Here is a 15200-nt window from a genome sequence, read left to right on the forward strand (position 1 = left end):
CCAGGGGGCTCTGAGCAACTTGGTCATAGCCCCTGCACTAATGGGGACGCTCAGGAGTGACAGCGACTCCAAAGACTCGCTGCCCAAGCAAATGCATGGAAAAGAGGAGCCAGGAAACATGTGCAGCTCTGGGCTTTGCCATGCTCACCTCAGCTCAGCTTCATGGTTTGCTGGGCCAGGACTTGATGTTCATCCAACACCAGCCTGCCAGAAGCATCTGTTCCCTGGGAATGTGGAGGGGCAGGAGCAGGAGCAACTGCATACTGCTGGACCTGCATAACACACTAGCACATTGTGACCTCTAGCACACTGGGTGTGATTTTAGCAGTTTCTATCTGAGCAACGTCCCCTCCCCGGTCCCTGCAGTGTGTACCTTTGTTGAGGGTGAGGAAGGATTCTGATACAGAATTGTGTCACCAGAGCACAATTACACGGGAATATTACTTCAGTGACTGACTCAACCCCCTGCCCCCAACCTCACAACTGCCGCTCCTGACTCAAACGTGGTCCCAGTGGCTTCTCTTCACTGTGATCCAACCCGCATCGTGGGGCCCTGCCGTAAAGCAGCTGTTTGTGATACAATGACTGTTATTACTATTGATAAGCATTCCATGACAGCCGGTATTTACTGAATTCCTCGTATTCCGGGCTCTGGGCAAATGTCCTATTGGCTCTTGTCATTACTTATTCTCCCAATTTTAAAGATGTGGAAACTGAGTCTTCAACTGGCAAAGAAACGAGCCGAAGTGCAAGGAGTAGCTGTGGCTCTGCATGTCCTGCCTGGTCCCGGAGGACGTGTGCGCTGGGCCCTTCCTCCACACGGAGTCAAGCCTGAGATCAACACCGGGAGGGACATCCCCTTATGGTCATGATGTGATGAATGAAGAACGGAGCAGTGAAGCAGATCCATTACCCAAGGCCACACAGCCCTGAAAAGTGGAGGGGAAATCTGAAATCAGAACTCGTCGTCCAGAGCCTGTGCTCTATGGCTATGAGTTCAGCCTAGGTTTTAGTCTGGGCTTCCTCAGAAGCAAAGCCTGGGATGAGGACCTGGCACAGGTGGTTTCTTGGGAGGTGAGGGACCAGGGAGTGAGACCAGGAAGGGCACAGGCAACAAAGGGTGCCTTGTGAAGACGTTACCCGTGCAGGCTGTGAAGGCCAATCCCAGTACAACTCTCTGCAAGACGGGGCAGACACACCTCAGGATCATCCGCCCAGATGCTGGCCCAGCAACTGGTGACGCATCCTGCCACTCCTGTTCCCCATTGGTTGATGCTATTCCTGGACATGCTGACTTTTTGGCCCTTCAAACCTGACCTATGCATGGTCTAAGGACAGTCCTGTGGTCAGAGAATGTCTTCAGCTCAAGAAATACAGGAAGCTGCTGGCATGGCAATGTCTGTCGGTAACCTCCGGGTGGGCAAGGGCACCGGGGCGGGCTCCAGTGAAATCTCTGCCCATTTAAACTCCCTTTTATACTTGTGGTTCTCTGGACTCTTCCCAAGTGCCCTCAGAAAGGAGTGGACAATCACAACTCCAACCAATGGGGAGCAGGACAGTCACAATGGACACGGTCCTTTCTGGTTATTTAACCTTTGAGGGCATCACCCACCACCATTTAAACCTTGGTATTCTGCCGACATCTGCTTTCCTTGTCTTTCTGGCAGAAGCAGGGGCCAGTGCCAGCGGCTCAGGATGGACACTCTCAGCTAAGGTCCCAGAGGGTCACACTCTGTGCTTTCTATTCTCAGGATCAGCCCAGACAGCGGGGGGTTGGGAGGAAAGGTCAGACTTGCCCTGTTGCACGAAATCCCCAGCGACAGAGGACTGGACATGCTGGAGCTCAGAGGCTTTGATGCTGCCGTCTGAGGCATCCAGTGAGCAAAGACACCCCTGCTCACTCACAAGATGCTCCAGTGAGAGCCCCCGCCCCTCCCAGAACCTCAGCCGTCGATGACAGGCGTGATGGATGGCTAGTCCATTCTCTAGCAAGCGTGGCCAAGGCCCAGGAGAAGCGCAGCATTACCAGACCCTGGGGGACATGTACCACCAGCCCGTCAGCCCGTCTCTCCTGAGCCCCTGTCCTGGGTCAGCTTGGGGCTAGGTGCCTGGGTATAGAAGAGAAGAAGGTGTGGTTGCTGGCCTCAGGGAGCTCCCATGAGAGCACTGTTGACAGATCAGAGCCTCAGAGATATTCTACCCAGCCTTCTGGTGTGTTCTGAAGAGAACAAGTGGACACTATTGTAACAATACTTACTCAGCATAAACCTTGTGCTAGGCATTGGATAAGTGTTTCACAAATATTCACTCATTAATTTTAACAACAGCCCCATGAGTTAAGTGTGACTTTCATTCCTGTTCCATGCTTAAAGAAACCGAGGCCCACAGAGTTTACTTTGCTGAAGGTTTCACAGCAAACTCAGTTACAAAGTTAAGACTTGGGCCCAGCTGGTTTGGTTCAGAAATTTACATGTGAAACCAACGGGCCATTCAGTTCTAGCTGCATTCTTATCCACAGCAAAATCTAATAAAGAAAAAGCAACCATAATAGCTAACAGTCACGTGTTTATTAAGTGCCAGGTGCTAGGCAGCGGGCTTCTTGTGGATTTCCACATGATTCCTACAGCAACCTATGAAATTGGCACTATTGGTATCTGCATTTTACAGATAAGGAAATCAAAGCTGGGAGAGGTTATGTAACTGGTCCAACATCACTCAGCTAGAAGTAATGGAACTGAAATTCGAACCCAGGCTGCAAGTTGGGGTCTCTGCATTGATTTCTGAGTAGGTCTGGTTTGCAGATATAGGGAGCAGGGGCCTGCTGGGAACACATCCTATAAAGGGGTTTCCTGTATGGCTGCCTATGACCTGGAAGGTTCCAGGATGGAGAAGCCAGAGCCAGCTTTGGGGCCTCACTGCCCTGGGTCTGAGTTTCTGCTGTCCTGTTGTCTATCGCTGTGAGTATCTTTTCTTTGCTGGATGTTTTCCTTCCTTGCAGCTTTGGCTTTGAAATACTCTTGGGCACTTTGGGAGGCTGAGGCAGGCAGATCACTTGAAGCCACAAGTTCGAGACCAGCCTGGCCAACATGGTGAAGCCCCATCTCTTTTAAAAATATAAAAATTAGCCGGGTGTGGTGACGGCCACTTGTAATCCCAGCTACTTGGGTAGGGCAGAAGCACAAGAATCACTTGAACCCGGGAGGCAGAGGTTGCAATGAGCCGAGGTCATGCCAGTGCACTCCAGCTTGGGTGACAGAATAAGACTCTGTCTCAAAAAAGTAAATAAAATAAAATAAACCCTTGAGATTTCTAACATAAAAATCTAAACTAATCAGATGTGAACAAATATGAACACAAAGAAGCCAGTCCTTCAAGATGGCTCCCAAGTGGCTAATCAGGTCTAAATTTAAAATAGAGGCAAGTGGCCATTTGCTGACATACTACTGTGAATTCTAGGAAGACCTGTACCTTCTCATCTTTGAAACTTTCAGAGCTCACCTGAGCCAACCAATTAGAGCTCACCTGCTTTGGCCAATCAAAACTCAGCTGCATCAACCAATCAAAGCTCAGCTGCATCAACCAATCAAAGCTCAGCATCACTGACCAATGGGAACTAAGTGAGTTTCAAGTCTTCGTTTGCATACATGGACCTTATTGGGAACCTGGAGATGAAGGTTTGCTATAAAATGGAGCCTTCCCTTTGTTCTCTGGAACACACCTTCATTTTGCGCTGGATCTTGCCATTCCCTGGTTTGCAAACCGTTCACTGGAATAAAGTCTTTTTCCTTCAAAGTTCTTTTCAAAGAACTTTTGTTCAAATGGACAACCCCACATTAAGCAAAGGCAATCCTGGCCCTGGTGGACTTTGTGGTCCAGGGGAAGACCCCTTAGAGCCATGGGGCTTTCTGCATCCTGCTCTACCACCCCTGGCAGCTGCAGTGCCTGCCCCTCACACTTCATTCAGGGGCATACCCTAGTCCAAATTCTTAAGAGAGGTCGTCTGATTGGCCTATCCATCTGCCTGCTGGAGGTACGTTATTGGCTATTGGGAACCCAGTGGCCTGGCTACCCTTGGCTCAGGGCCAGACATGGACCAATCAGATGTGGCCAGGGAGCCGTGGTACACAGCATGGTTGCCCGTCACTGACAGAACGGGAACTCAGGTGGCTCAGGATCATCAGCTTGCTGCCTGACCCTAAGGATTTCACCTTCTATTCCTGGGTCTTTCTTTTCTTAAATATTTGTTGCCTACAAAATCTATGTTTCTATAATAGTTTTACCGATAAATCAACAATAGACAGTACTACGGGAAGAAATAGGTAAATCAAATCTTCACTAGTTAGAGATTTTAGCACACCTTTAAACATTGATAGGTCAAATAGACAAAATCAACACATATGTTGAAGCTTTGAATAGCGTATATGGAAGCCTTGAATAAGTTTGCTCTAGTAGATGCGTGTTAAACCTACGCACATTTTTTGGTGATATTTCTATCTCAGCTCAAGACATTCTCCTCTTTTCTTCCTCCATCTTCTTTCTGACACCCCTTGAAACCCATTTCATTTCTTCTTCAGACATAGCCTCCATAAACTCTATAGTTTTAACATCGCTTGGCACTAAACAAGAAAAAGAAAAAAGCACCGAATGGCATTTGCAAATTACTTTCAGTTTGTGGCTTTGAAAAGAAGGGTTATGGAAAGTATTGATAGCTAGACGACTTTCTCAGGGGGTGGGTTTGAAAAAAATGGCAGATCAAAAGCTTCTTGAGAATTTGTGTGGGTATGTACTGGGAGTCTGTTCTGTCCAAAGGAAATCACTGGCAGGTATTAATTTGAGGGAGGAAAAAGGGAAGTTTTAAGGCAAGTCAAAAGGAAAAGGGAGAAAAAAACCAGCATGTTTTAATTGTGACTTGGAAATTCTATAAACATAGTTTACACATGTATCACTTATAATCACGGTCCTGGCCAGAGCAATAATTATGATAAATCCTTTGTCAACCCTGCTTAGAAGTTCTTATGAGGTAGAGTCGGAAATTAGTTCACATTTTAGACAATAGTTGAATAAAAACCCAATCCAACCCAGCCTCTCTGCATATGGAATTCCACACGGCCTGCAATCAGATGTTCACCAAATCACACTTTTTCATTGCCAAACGCCTTGGCAGGTTAGCATAAACAAGTCTTGAATTCATTAAGTTGCATTTTTTAGCCTTCTAATTAGCTAAAAGTTGTACATTTCAAGCACAACATGTCAAGAGCTTGATTTCAAGGTATAATGATGTGGCATGGAGACTGAAGCCATTGCCTTTTGTGTAGAATGTTGGTTTCTGATGGCTCTTTGCTTAACTGATCTTGGGCTGGCTTTGATGGGTGACCTTGGAGATGGGTAGAAAGGGGTTGGAAAGGAAGCATTCTTAACACGTAGTCATTCTACTTAAAAAGCAGCCCCATGGCAATCTCTGTCTTTTAAAACAGCATCTGAGCTGGGTGTGGTGGCTCACGCCTGTAATCTCAGCACTTTGGGAGGCCAAGGCAGGCAGATCACCTGAGGTCAGGAGTTCAAGATCAGTCTGGTCAACATGGCGAAACCCCATCTCTACTGAAAATACAAAAATTAGCCGGGCATGGTGGTGGGCACCTGTAATCCCAGATTCTTGGGGAGCTGAGGCAGGAGAATCGCTTGAACCTGAGAGGCAGAGGTTGCAGTGAGCCAAGATCGTGCCATTATACTCCAGCCTGGGCAACAAGAGTAAAACTCTGTCTCAAAAAAACAAAACAAAATAAAACAAAACCCAAAAAACAGCATCTGAGGCTTAGATGCTAGAAATGAGCCCCTCCAACATAGTCACCTAATGAGCAAGTTATTATTTTTTTAATACTCCAGATTTTTCCTCAGTGATTCTCCATCTGCAAACTCAGTCACAAATCAGGCCTTATCGTGTTAAAACACCAAATGTCACTGATGAGATAATTTCATTGTCTCCCCTGAAGTGTATTCAGGGTAACAACATTCTAGTCATATTCCAGTTCATTTGGTTAAATTTAACAGTTCAGTAGCTTGGGACCAGACAGAGAAGACTGTGTAGGGACAGAAAAGGATGATGCTCAAATGTCAGACCTTAAAGACACCAAGTCTAACTCTCTCCTGTGTTACAAGTAAAAGCTGAGACCCAGAAAGGAAGGATTCCTTCAAGTCCGTGTGGTTAATTTGCAGCACTGTGGGAGCAGGAGAGGAGAATCCCGTCTTTCTCTCAGAGACGTCGCTCCCGTTTCAGAAAGGATTCACGTTCCCAACCTCATTTCAGACATCCAGGAACCGTGAATTTGGGAGTTGGGTCTCCTGCCCCTATTTTACTGCAGAGGAAACTGAAGCGTAGGGGGATTCCCATGTCTAACTGGTACACGGAACCAGTTAACACCAAAGAGGACTGCGGTCGTGCTTTCCTGAAGTTCAGAGCGTGCCCTTTCCACTAGACAGAGGATCCTGGGTGTTTTCACAAAGGGAGAGAGAGGCATGAAGTGGCAACTTCTAAATTTCCCTGATGTGACCCCAATAAGAAGTCATTTTCTATGGTCATCTGGGGTGGCAGAGAACACTAACTGGCTTTCATTTTCCTTTGGTTGCATTTAGTAACAGAACCTCTTAAGTTTTAGAGGGTCTGGAAGGTGGGAGACCACCTTCCCCAGCCTTCTCCTCTTGCAAGTAGGTGTGGACATGAGACCACCTTCTGGCCAATAGGGTGCATAGAGAAGTGTGTGCACCACAGATCTGGCCACGCCCTTTGAAAAGAACAGAACTTGCCTTCTACTTCCTCTCCAACTCCCTCCTGTGGGCAGCCCTGAGAGTGGAGTCAGCTCCTGCCATGCAGGTGAGGGTCATGCCCAGGGGAAGAGGGACAGATAGGAGGGACCTGGTGCCTAGATTAGCCCATGGAACAGAGCCATCTGTTAGCCCTGCCCACCTGCCCCCTTCTGGACTGGCACAGGAGAGACAATAAAAATCCCATCTGGTTCAGCCACTGTATTTTTGCTCTTTTTATTACAATAGCATAGCATATGCCTGGACTACTGTGTGCAAGACACACAGGCACACACTTACACACGCATGTGTGCACACATGCACTCTGACACACATGCACAGACACAAAGGTTTCAAAGCAATGCCTTTTCTTATCCTGTGATGTGTGCTCTGGTGTGTTCTACTCTGCTCTTTTGTATATTTTTTCCAAGGTGGTGTGAGCCCATTATGCTGATTCCATGACTGGCTAGTGGGTTAGGACCTGCAGGGCTAGAGCCAACTCACAAACCTTTGCCGAGTGACCCAAAGGCAAGGCATGGTGAGACAAGGGGTGGAAGAAAGCAAGCTGCCCTGACAGTTGAGACAGACACAGATAAATGAACAAGAGCACAAGCCCAGGACCACAGGTGGAACACAGGCCTCCCTGCGAGGGGTTTTTGGAGATTGCTGGGCAACGGAAGCCAGGTGACTCCAGGCCAGGAAGGCTCCGTGGAGGTGGTTGCATCACAGGGGAGGCACTGGCTTTGAACTCAGTGGCATGAAAGCATCCCAGAACGTTCAGATGTGTGCCCAGCCCTGTGGCTGTCACGGTAGGGACTGTGTCCCCAAATGCCTTCTTTCCAAGCAGCATACTATGTCCTGGTGGTTCTAAGAATGAAGGGATATTGTAGGGTTGTGGCTAACTGAATCCTGATGCTTCTGACTGAGATGTGACTGCCCCTGGGAGGGGCACAGCTTTGTCTTCTTCTCAGAGGAAGTGACCTGGCCCTCCAGGGTGCCTGTCCCCTCTCCGGCCCCATTCTACCACTGGCATTCTCCTGGGAGGCAGGTGATTGGAATTCAGTGAGGAGTTTACTAGCTGTGATTGAAGGAAAAGGGAACTAGACTAGCTGCATGGTTAGAAGCAGAGTCTTAGGAGGAACGTGGTAACTGTGTCCAAAAGCCAGTTGTCTGGCCACAGGCTAGGATCCCTCTCCTCTGACCCTCTGTTCCAGCCATCCGGGCCTTCTTGATGTTTCCCGACAGGCCTAGCAGGCCCTATCTCAGGTCTTCGTGTTGCCATTCCCCTTGGCCATGGGTCTTCCCCAAATGCACCAGGACCCACGGCTCCCCCAGGTATCATGTCATCAATGAGAACCCCCCCCCACTGCTTGCATGGCTTACCCTCTTTCCTCAATTTGTTTTTCTCCATAGCACTACTGTGGTCTGTTGCAGGTACACTCTATAGTTTACTTATTTTACTTATTTGCACTGTTTTTCTTTCTCCTTTCTGGCTGGAAGCTCCTGAGGCAGGACTGTTGTCTGTTTTTCTCTTGGTAACATCTCCTGTGCTGGGGGACATATCTCGATCAGTGCCTGGCCCATGGAAGACTCCTGACCCAGGCTTGTTCACTGAATGAATGCATTCCAAATGCCCTGTGACTCGGGCGAGTCATTTGTTCATTTATGCATTTAGAATGAGCTTTGAGGATATGGAAGCTTACAAAATGGGCATGAGCCTGCCTTCAGGGAGCTTCTGGTCCAGCCTATGGTCTCTGGCCTGGAAAGAGATGTTACCATGTGATTAGGAGGTATTGTGGTGTGGCAAGTGCTTTCATGGGGAAAGCAGAGGGGACTGTGGGAGCTCAGAGTGGGGTACCCAACCTGGATGGAAGGTCAGAGAATGCCACTGAATCTATTTGGCCTTCAGTCACTAATCTATATAATTAGCAATATGGACAAGCTGGTCTTTAATAATTCATACACCTTCATTTCTAATTCTCTGTCATTTGTTCTCTGTGGTTCCTGAGGGAGATCTCCAACCAAGGAGACATATGAAAGAATGAGGATTCAGCTTTATGGAAAAAACACCTAAAGGTGGAACAGTCTCCAGGTACACAGGCTACCTCACAAGGTGGTTAACAGTAGCAGCACAGTAAAATGTCTAGGAAATCAATGACTTAAGCCACCAACTGTTTTGTTATTCTTGTGATTCTATGGGGTGACGGGGCTCAGCTGGGTCGTTCTGCTGCTCTTCATGATGTCGCTGGCTGCAGTCACCTGAGGTCTCCATGAGGCTGGCAGTCGAAAGCAGCTCATTCCCCCGCTGGCAGCTGGTGCTCGCTATTGTCAGGAGCTCTTTTAGAGTTGTCAACCAGAGCACCTTAGTTCTCCTCCATGTGGCTTCTCCTTGGGGCCCAGGCTTCTCTTGTGATTGTGTCCCAAGCGGAAGGAAGGAGAAGCTGCTAATCTTGGATGTTCTTGGAAGTTCTGGAGTGTCACCTCTACTACATGCAACTCATCATATCATAGGGCCAGCTCAGATTCCAGGGGAGAGAATGTACCCCTCACATCTTAATATGATACCCACCATGTGCATTCAGGGAGGGAAAGACTCATTGGCAACTGATTGAGAGACTCGCTTCCCATTGAGCTTCCCATCACTGGGACTATTTAAGCAAAGGCTTCACAATCTGACTTGAAACTGGGCTCAGGACACATTAAGCAGCCCTGATCAGTGGCTCACCTGCAAGTCAAGCCTATGACCAGAGCTTCTTCATGCCTTACGTGACGATTGTGCCCTCTTGATTGGTCATGGCTGCAGTGTGATGAGGTGAGGAAAGAGAATGACTGTGGATCCTGTCTTGCTGTGTGATCTTAGGAAGGTTATTAGGTCTCTCTGTGCTTCCCAATCAAATTCCCCATGCCCCACTCTGAGGTGGAGCTAAATGCAGATTAAGAAACCAAAAAATGCCCCCAAAGCTGGGAGCCTTCTACAGGGATTTAGAAGGTAACAAGGCATTCTTACACTAATTGTGTCCCTTGGGATGCATGGGATACTAGGAGACACCATGGCTTTTCACGTGCAGATGCTCGTGTGAACACCACCGTCTGCCTCTAAACACAGGTAGCAGCAACATGCAATCTTTTGATAGGAAGCAGTTATTTCTTGATCACTTGAGGGTTTTGAAGACAGCCTGGTGGCTCAGGGGAAGAGCAGTTCTATGAGAAGAGAGACATGATATGCTCAGACATTTCTCCATCCTTGTCCTACACACAGTGTGATCCACAGTGGTAAAGGTGAAGGTTCTGCACCTGGTCCTCTTTTCTGACCAGGTACTGGGCAGACTGGTACACCCGCCTCCTAGGAGGATGTGAGGATGATTGTCCTCTGGGATCCTCTCCCTGGGCCACTGCCCTCACCAATGTTTCTGGGTTCTGCTGTCTGTAGCAGGGCTAACAAAGCCTCTGCAGGCCTGAGGGCTCCTCTCTTAGAGACATGACTTCCTCAGTAACTTGCTGATTCAGCTGGACCTAGCACAGGGCTGGACATGGAGCTGGTGCCGGGAAATTGCTGGGTGGTCAGACGATGTGCTTCTTGTGGACACTGACCTCTTAGACGCTTTGTAGCCTGGTCTGTAACTGAGCCGCCCCTTCACTCCCACAGCTGCTGGATTTTGGGGGTTTCCTATCTGCAGCTGTCCCAGAAGCTTGTTCTGGGGGATGAAGGCAGTCTCCCACCATTGACACTGAGCCCCGGGAGGGCAGAGAGGCCCCCCTTGCACCTCTCCCATGGAGGGGAGGGTCTCTCCATCCCCCTCTTCTCGGCCTTCTCCAGCTGTGTGGCCCAATGTGGCAGCCACGTGTGGATATTAGAATGTAAATGAATGAAAATAATATAAAAAATTATATCATTTAAAATTAAAATTAAAATTATACAAAATGAAACATTTCGTTCCCCTGTCGCCTCGACACTTCATGTGTTCCGTGGCAGCAGGTGGCTGGCTGCTTCCACACCTGACAGTGTAGACGCAGCCCTGTGGCTCCTTCCAACCGCAAGCCCAACTGGCAGGTTTGGTCTGTTCATGTGCACATGTGCCAAGGACAAGGGCCCTGGGACTACCCATTTCCTCCTTCTCTGGGCAACTTGTTAAGACCACCTGTTCTCCACTTTCCATTTTTCTTTCTTCTTTTTTTTTTTTTCTTTTTTTGAGATGAAGTCTTGCTCTGCTGCCCAGGCTGGAGTACAATGGCACAATCTTGGCTCACTGCAGTCTCCACATACCAGGTTCAAGCAATTCTTCTGCCTCAGCTTCCCCAGTAGCTGGAATTACAGGTGTGCACTACCATACTTGGCTAATTTTTGTATTTTTGGTAGACACAGGATTTCACCATGTTGGCCAGGCTGGTCTTGAACTCCTGACCTTAGGTGATCGACCCGCCTCAGCTCCCCAAAGTGCTGGGATTACAGGTGTGAGCCACTGTGCCCGGCCTCCACTTTCCATTTCTCTTCTGGTATTTTCAACTTTCTCTGGGTCTGCTCCTTCCCCACCCCCATTTCTTTCCTAGCTTCACAAGCAATAGGTAGAAGAAAGAACATGCCCTTGCATTTAAATACTGGCTGCAGGATCCTGAGGGAATGATGCAAACTTTCTGTCCTCGGTTTGCTCACCTATAAAATGGGCGCAGGAGCACCTGTTCAGGGACGATTGGACTCCAGAGAAGAGCAACTGCGCTGGTATTTTCTGAGCATTTACCATGTGGCAAATACTAAAGTGGGTCTCAGGTCCTCAGAGGATATGGGAGGTGATGCAGGAAAGGTGCTGGGTGGCACCTGGCAGGTGTTCAGATTGTGACATCATCTATCACCCTATGTCATTGATCACCATCATTAGATCATCGGCTCCTTGATAATTTGGGAGGTAACTAACAAATAATTGACGTCATCCCAGTTACCATGCAGAGTCAGAAATAAAAGCATCTTCCCAGTAAAAATAATCACCAGGAAGTGAAGAGCTCAGTGACTGCAAAGGGCTCTTATTGATGGTTCCTTTTTATCATTAATATTTAATTTAAAAATAAGAGAAAAACAACAAAATTTCCCCTCCCGACTTCTGGTATTATCACGTGATGTTGAAAGGAAATTGGGTTCGACATAAAAGTGCTTAAACACTTTCTCATTATTTCCCAAAATAGCAGAATAATCCAACATAAAACGTGCAAGCCTTTATAGAAAGTGAGTAGTGCTTTACCTGACACAAAAGAGATCGCAAACATTTTGGGGAAAGAAAGCAATGAAAATGTTGTTTGGGATCCTGAGATTTGCATTTCAGGCTCTGCTGGGCCAGAGCCCAGACAAGTTACCGCATGGCTCCCACCCTCAGTGTCTTCATTTGAAAAACAAGGTCTTCCTGATATTCTGTGTGTACTCACAGGGTGGCTGGGATGATCAGCAGGGTCATTTCTATTAAAAACCTCTTGGCGCCGTGTCATTTTCCAGGAATGCAGCTCTGTGTGGTGGGAACGGGGATTGAGCAGGCCCCATGTCAGCTTGCAGGGTTTCCAGGCTAGAGGACCCCCAGCCTTATTCTCGACAATCTCACCTACTAGGCATTATGCCTTCTAGGGAGAGCAGGCTCACATACTGGCAGCCCAAGAGACCCATTTCCCCATCTTAAGGGAGGCAGGGATGGACCCTTGCTGTGGGCTGGGGGTGGGTGATGGACCAAGGGTGGGTTCAGGATTCTTACTGCTGGGGAGGGGGTGGGGTTGCTCCCCTTCTTTGAGGAGAGCAGTCTGGGCGAGGCACTTAGTTAAGAAGTTTCCATTTCTTCCCCACCTCCTCTTTAAAATGAAGACAGAAACTTCAGGCAGAAGAGCGTAGGGTTCATCTGTTCAGCCCTCTCAGCTTGCAAATGAAGCCACTGAAGTCCAGAAACATCGCCGAGAAGCGTAGCTGGCAGGTAGCGTTGGGAAAAGGGAGGCTTTTCACCTGCAGAGCTGATAACAGAACAAAACTTTCATGGAGGCCATGGTAGCTTCAGAGGGAACATTCCAATTTCAGCAAGAAAATGTATTCATTTCTACATATTTCAGTTGATGGATTTGCCCATTGAAACCTATTTGAAAAAAATATATATTTTAAAATGACATTAAGATTATTTAGAGTTAAAATAAACCTTGGTAAATATTTTCGTGCTCTCTTTTTACCCTGCCGCAAATAAAATATAATGAGCCCGACGTTTAGATATTCCTCTGATTTTTCTCAGTAGACATTTTAGATAAAAGACAAAGAGTTTCTTATTTTTGGGTTCATAAAACATTCTACATTTATGGCTTCATTTTTTCTGAAATCCAGATCAAAGACTGGCTGTGAAATTTTACTGTCCCACTGCTCACGGGTCTGTTGACTTAGTGCATACTTCAAAAATCCCTTCTTCCCTCCAGACCCTCTGACCACCTCATTTGAAAAAAAGGATATTTGCATTTGATACTATTCAGGACCTGCGAGATGTCGGCTGACGGGGTGGGATGGGGGGAGCTGAAACAACATTTTCCTGGGCTCTAATTAGAAGAATTAACCTTATTCATGGCAGGCCCCTCTGCACATGCCCCTGCTCTGCCACATGCCTGATGCGCTTGTGCTGAACACAAAGGCAGTGGTTCCTTAATGGCCTTACTGTCCCCAGCAGCGTTCATTAGATGCCTGCATGATCTTTGTTTATATTAATCCCCAAAGAACTAAGCTTCATTTCATTTTATTTGGGAGAGAAACCCAGCAGAGAAAAGTTCAGGAGACCCAAATGTTTCCATAATTGCTTTGAGTTCTGAATGTATTTCAGGCTGACAGCTAAGATAAAAAGCCCCTTGCGGTCGAGTGTTGGGAATCATTTTTCAGTGCTGTGTGTGGGAAATTGAGCATGGACCATCACAGGGTAGTTCAGGGAGCCTGGAGTCTAGCAGGCTGCAGTGTGGGGGCCCCGCCTGCCACTTTAAATCATCCCCGCATTTCCAGCCTGGTCATTGATCCCTCCCGATGAGCAACACAAGGTTTGAAACAAATTTGGAGAGAAACAAATAGGAGGTGACTGGCCTATTGTTTCTCTCTAATTTCGTGTTTCTTAAATTGCCCTAATTTTCTTATTCCACCCACTTGGATAATTCCTGGTTTTAGTGGTGACGGAAGTGAACAGGGGCCAGAATACTACAAACTATTCCCATGATGATTCCAGCTGAGACCACAGGCCAAACTGTGGATGTGTCATGAGAAAAGCCGGGTCTTGCCCCATCTTCCCGGCTGCAGCGGCTCCTGGGAAGCTTGGCCCTGCTGGTTTCCTCCTGGTCCCACGACAGGGTGGAGGTGCTCAGATTGGCTCTTTGTCAGGATCTCAATTTCCTACCTCGGTTTTTTTCCATTCTGAATAATGGGCAAATTTTGCCGTGTCCCTTCTCATAATTCTAAAATTCTCTGCAATAATTTCAATATGGCTGTGAAACACCCTGGAACTCAAAAGCCTTAAAGCAGCAGGAATAGCCCCACAGAAGGTCTTTGAATTCCCAGGGACTCCAAGGTCACCTGATCACGCATCTACATTTCTGTAGTTGCCTCGGAAGACATTCCCTGCTGGTGTTTGGTTTGGGGGAACATTTCGGGAAGTACGTAGAGTTGCAGTTCACAAATGTTTTGGCCTCAGAACTCCTTTACCATCTTAATTATTGGGAGCTTTTTCGTATGTGGGTTATATCTATTGATATTCACTAGTTGAAACTTTTAGAACTCATAACCTATTGTGTCTTTCTTTGTTTTGTTTTTTTGAGATGGAGTTTCGCTCTTTCACCCAGGCTGGAGTGCAATGGCACGATCTCGGCTCACTGCAACCGCTGACCCTGGGTTCAGGCAATTCTCCTGCCTCAGCCTCCTGAGTAACTGGGATTACAAGTGCCCGTCACCATGCCTGGCTAATTTTTGTATTTTTAGTAGAGACGGGGTTTCGCCATATTGGCCAGGCTATTCTCAAACTCTTGACTTTTTTTTTTTTTTTTTTTTCTGAGACAGAGTTTTGCTCTTTTTGCCCAGACTGGAGTGCGGTGTGGTGATCTTGGCTCACTGCAAACTCCGCCCCCGGGTTCAAGCGATTCTTCTGCCTCAGCCTCCCGAGTGGCTGGGATTACAGGTGCCCACCACCACACTCAGCTAATTTTTTGTATTTTTAGTAGAGTTGGGGTTTCACCATGTTAGGCAGGATGGTCTCGATCTCTTGACCTCGTGATCCACCCCCCTCGGCCTCCCAAAGTGCTGGGATTACAAACATGAGCCACCATGCCCAGCCACTCCTGACCTTTTGATTTACCTACCTCAGCCTCCCAAAGTGCTGGGATTACAGGCATGAGTCACCATGGCCGGCCTTTTTATTTTTTATTTT

This window comes from Macaca fascicularis, chromosome 20 (genome assembly GCF_037993035.2).
Source record: "Macaca fascicularis isolate 582-1 chromosome 20, T2T-MFA8v1.1".
In the NCBI taxonomy this organism is placed as follows: domain Eukaryota; kingdom Metazoa; phylum Chordata; class Mammalia; order Primates; family Cercopithecidae; genus Macaca; species Macaca fascicularis.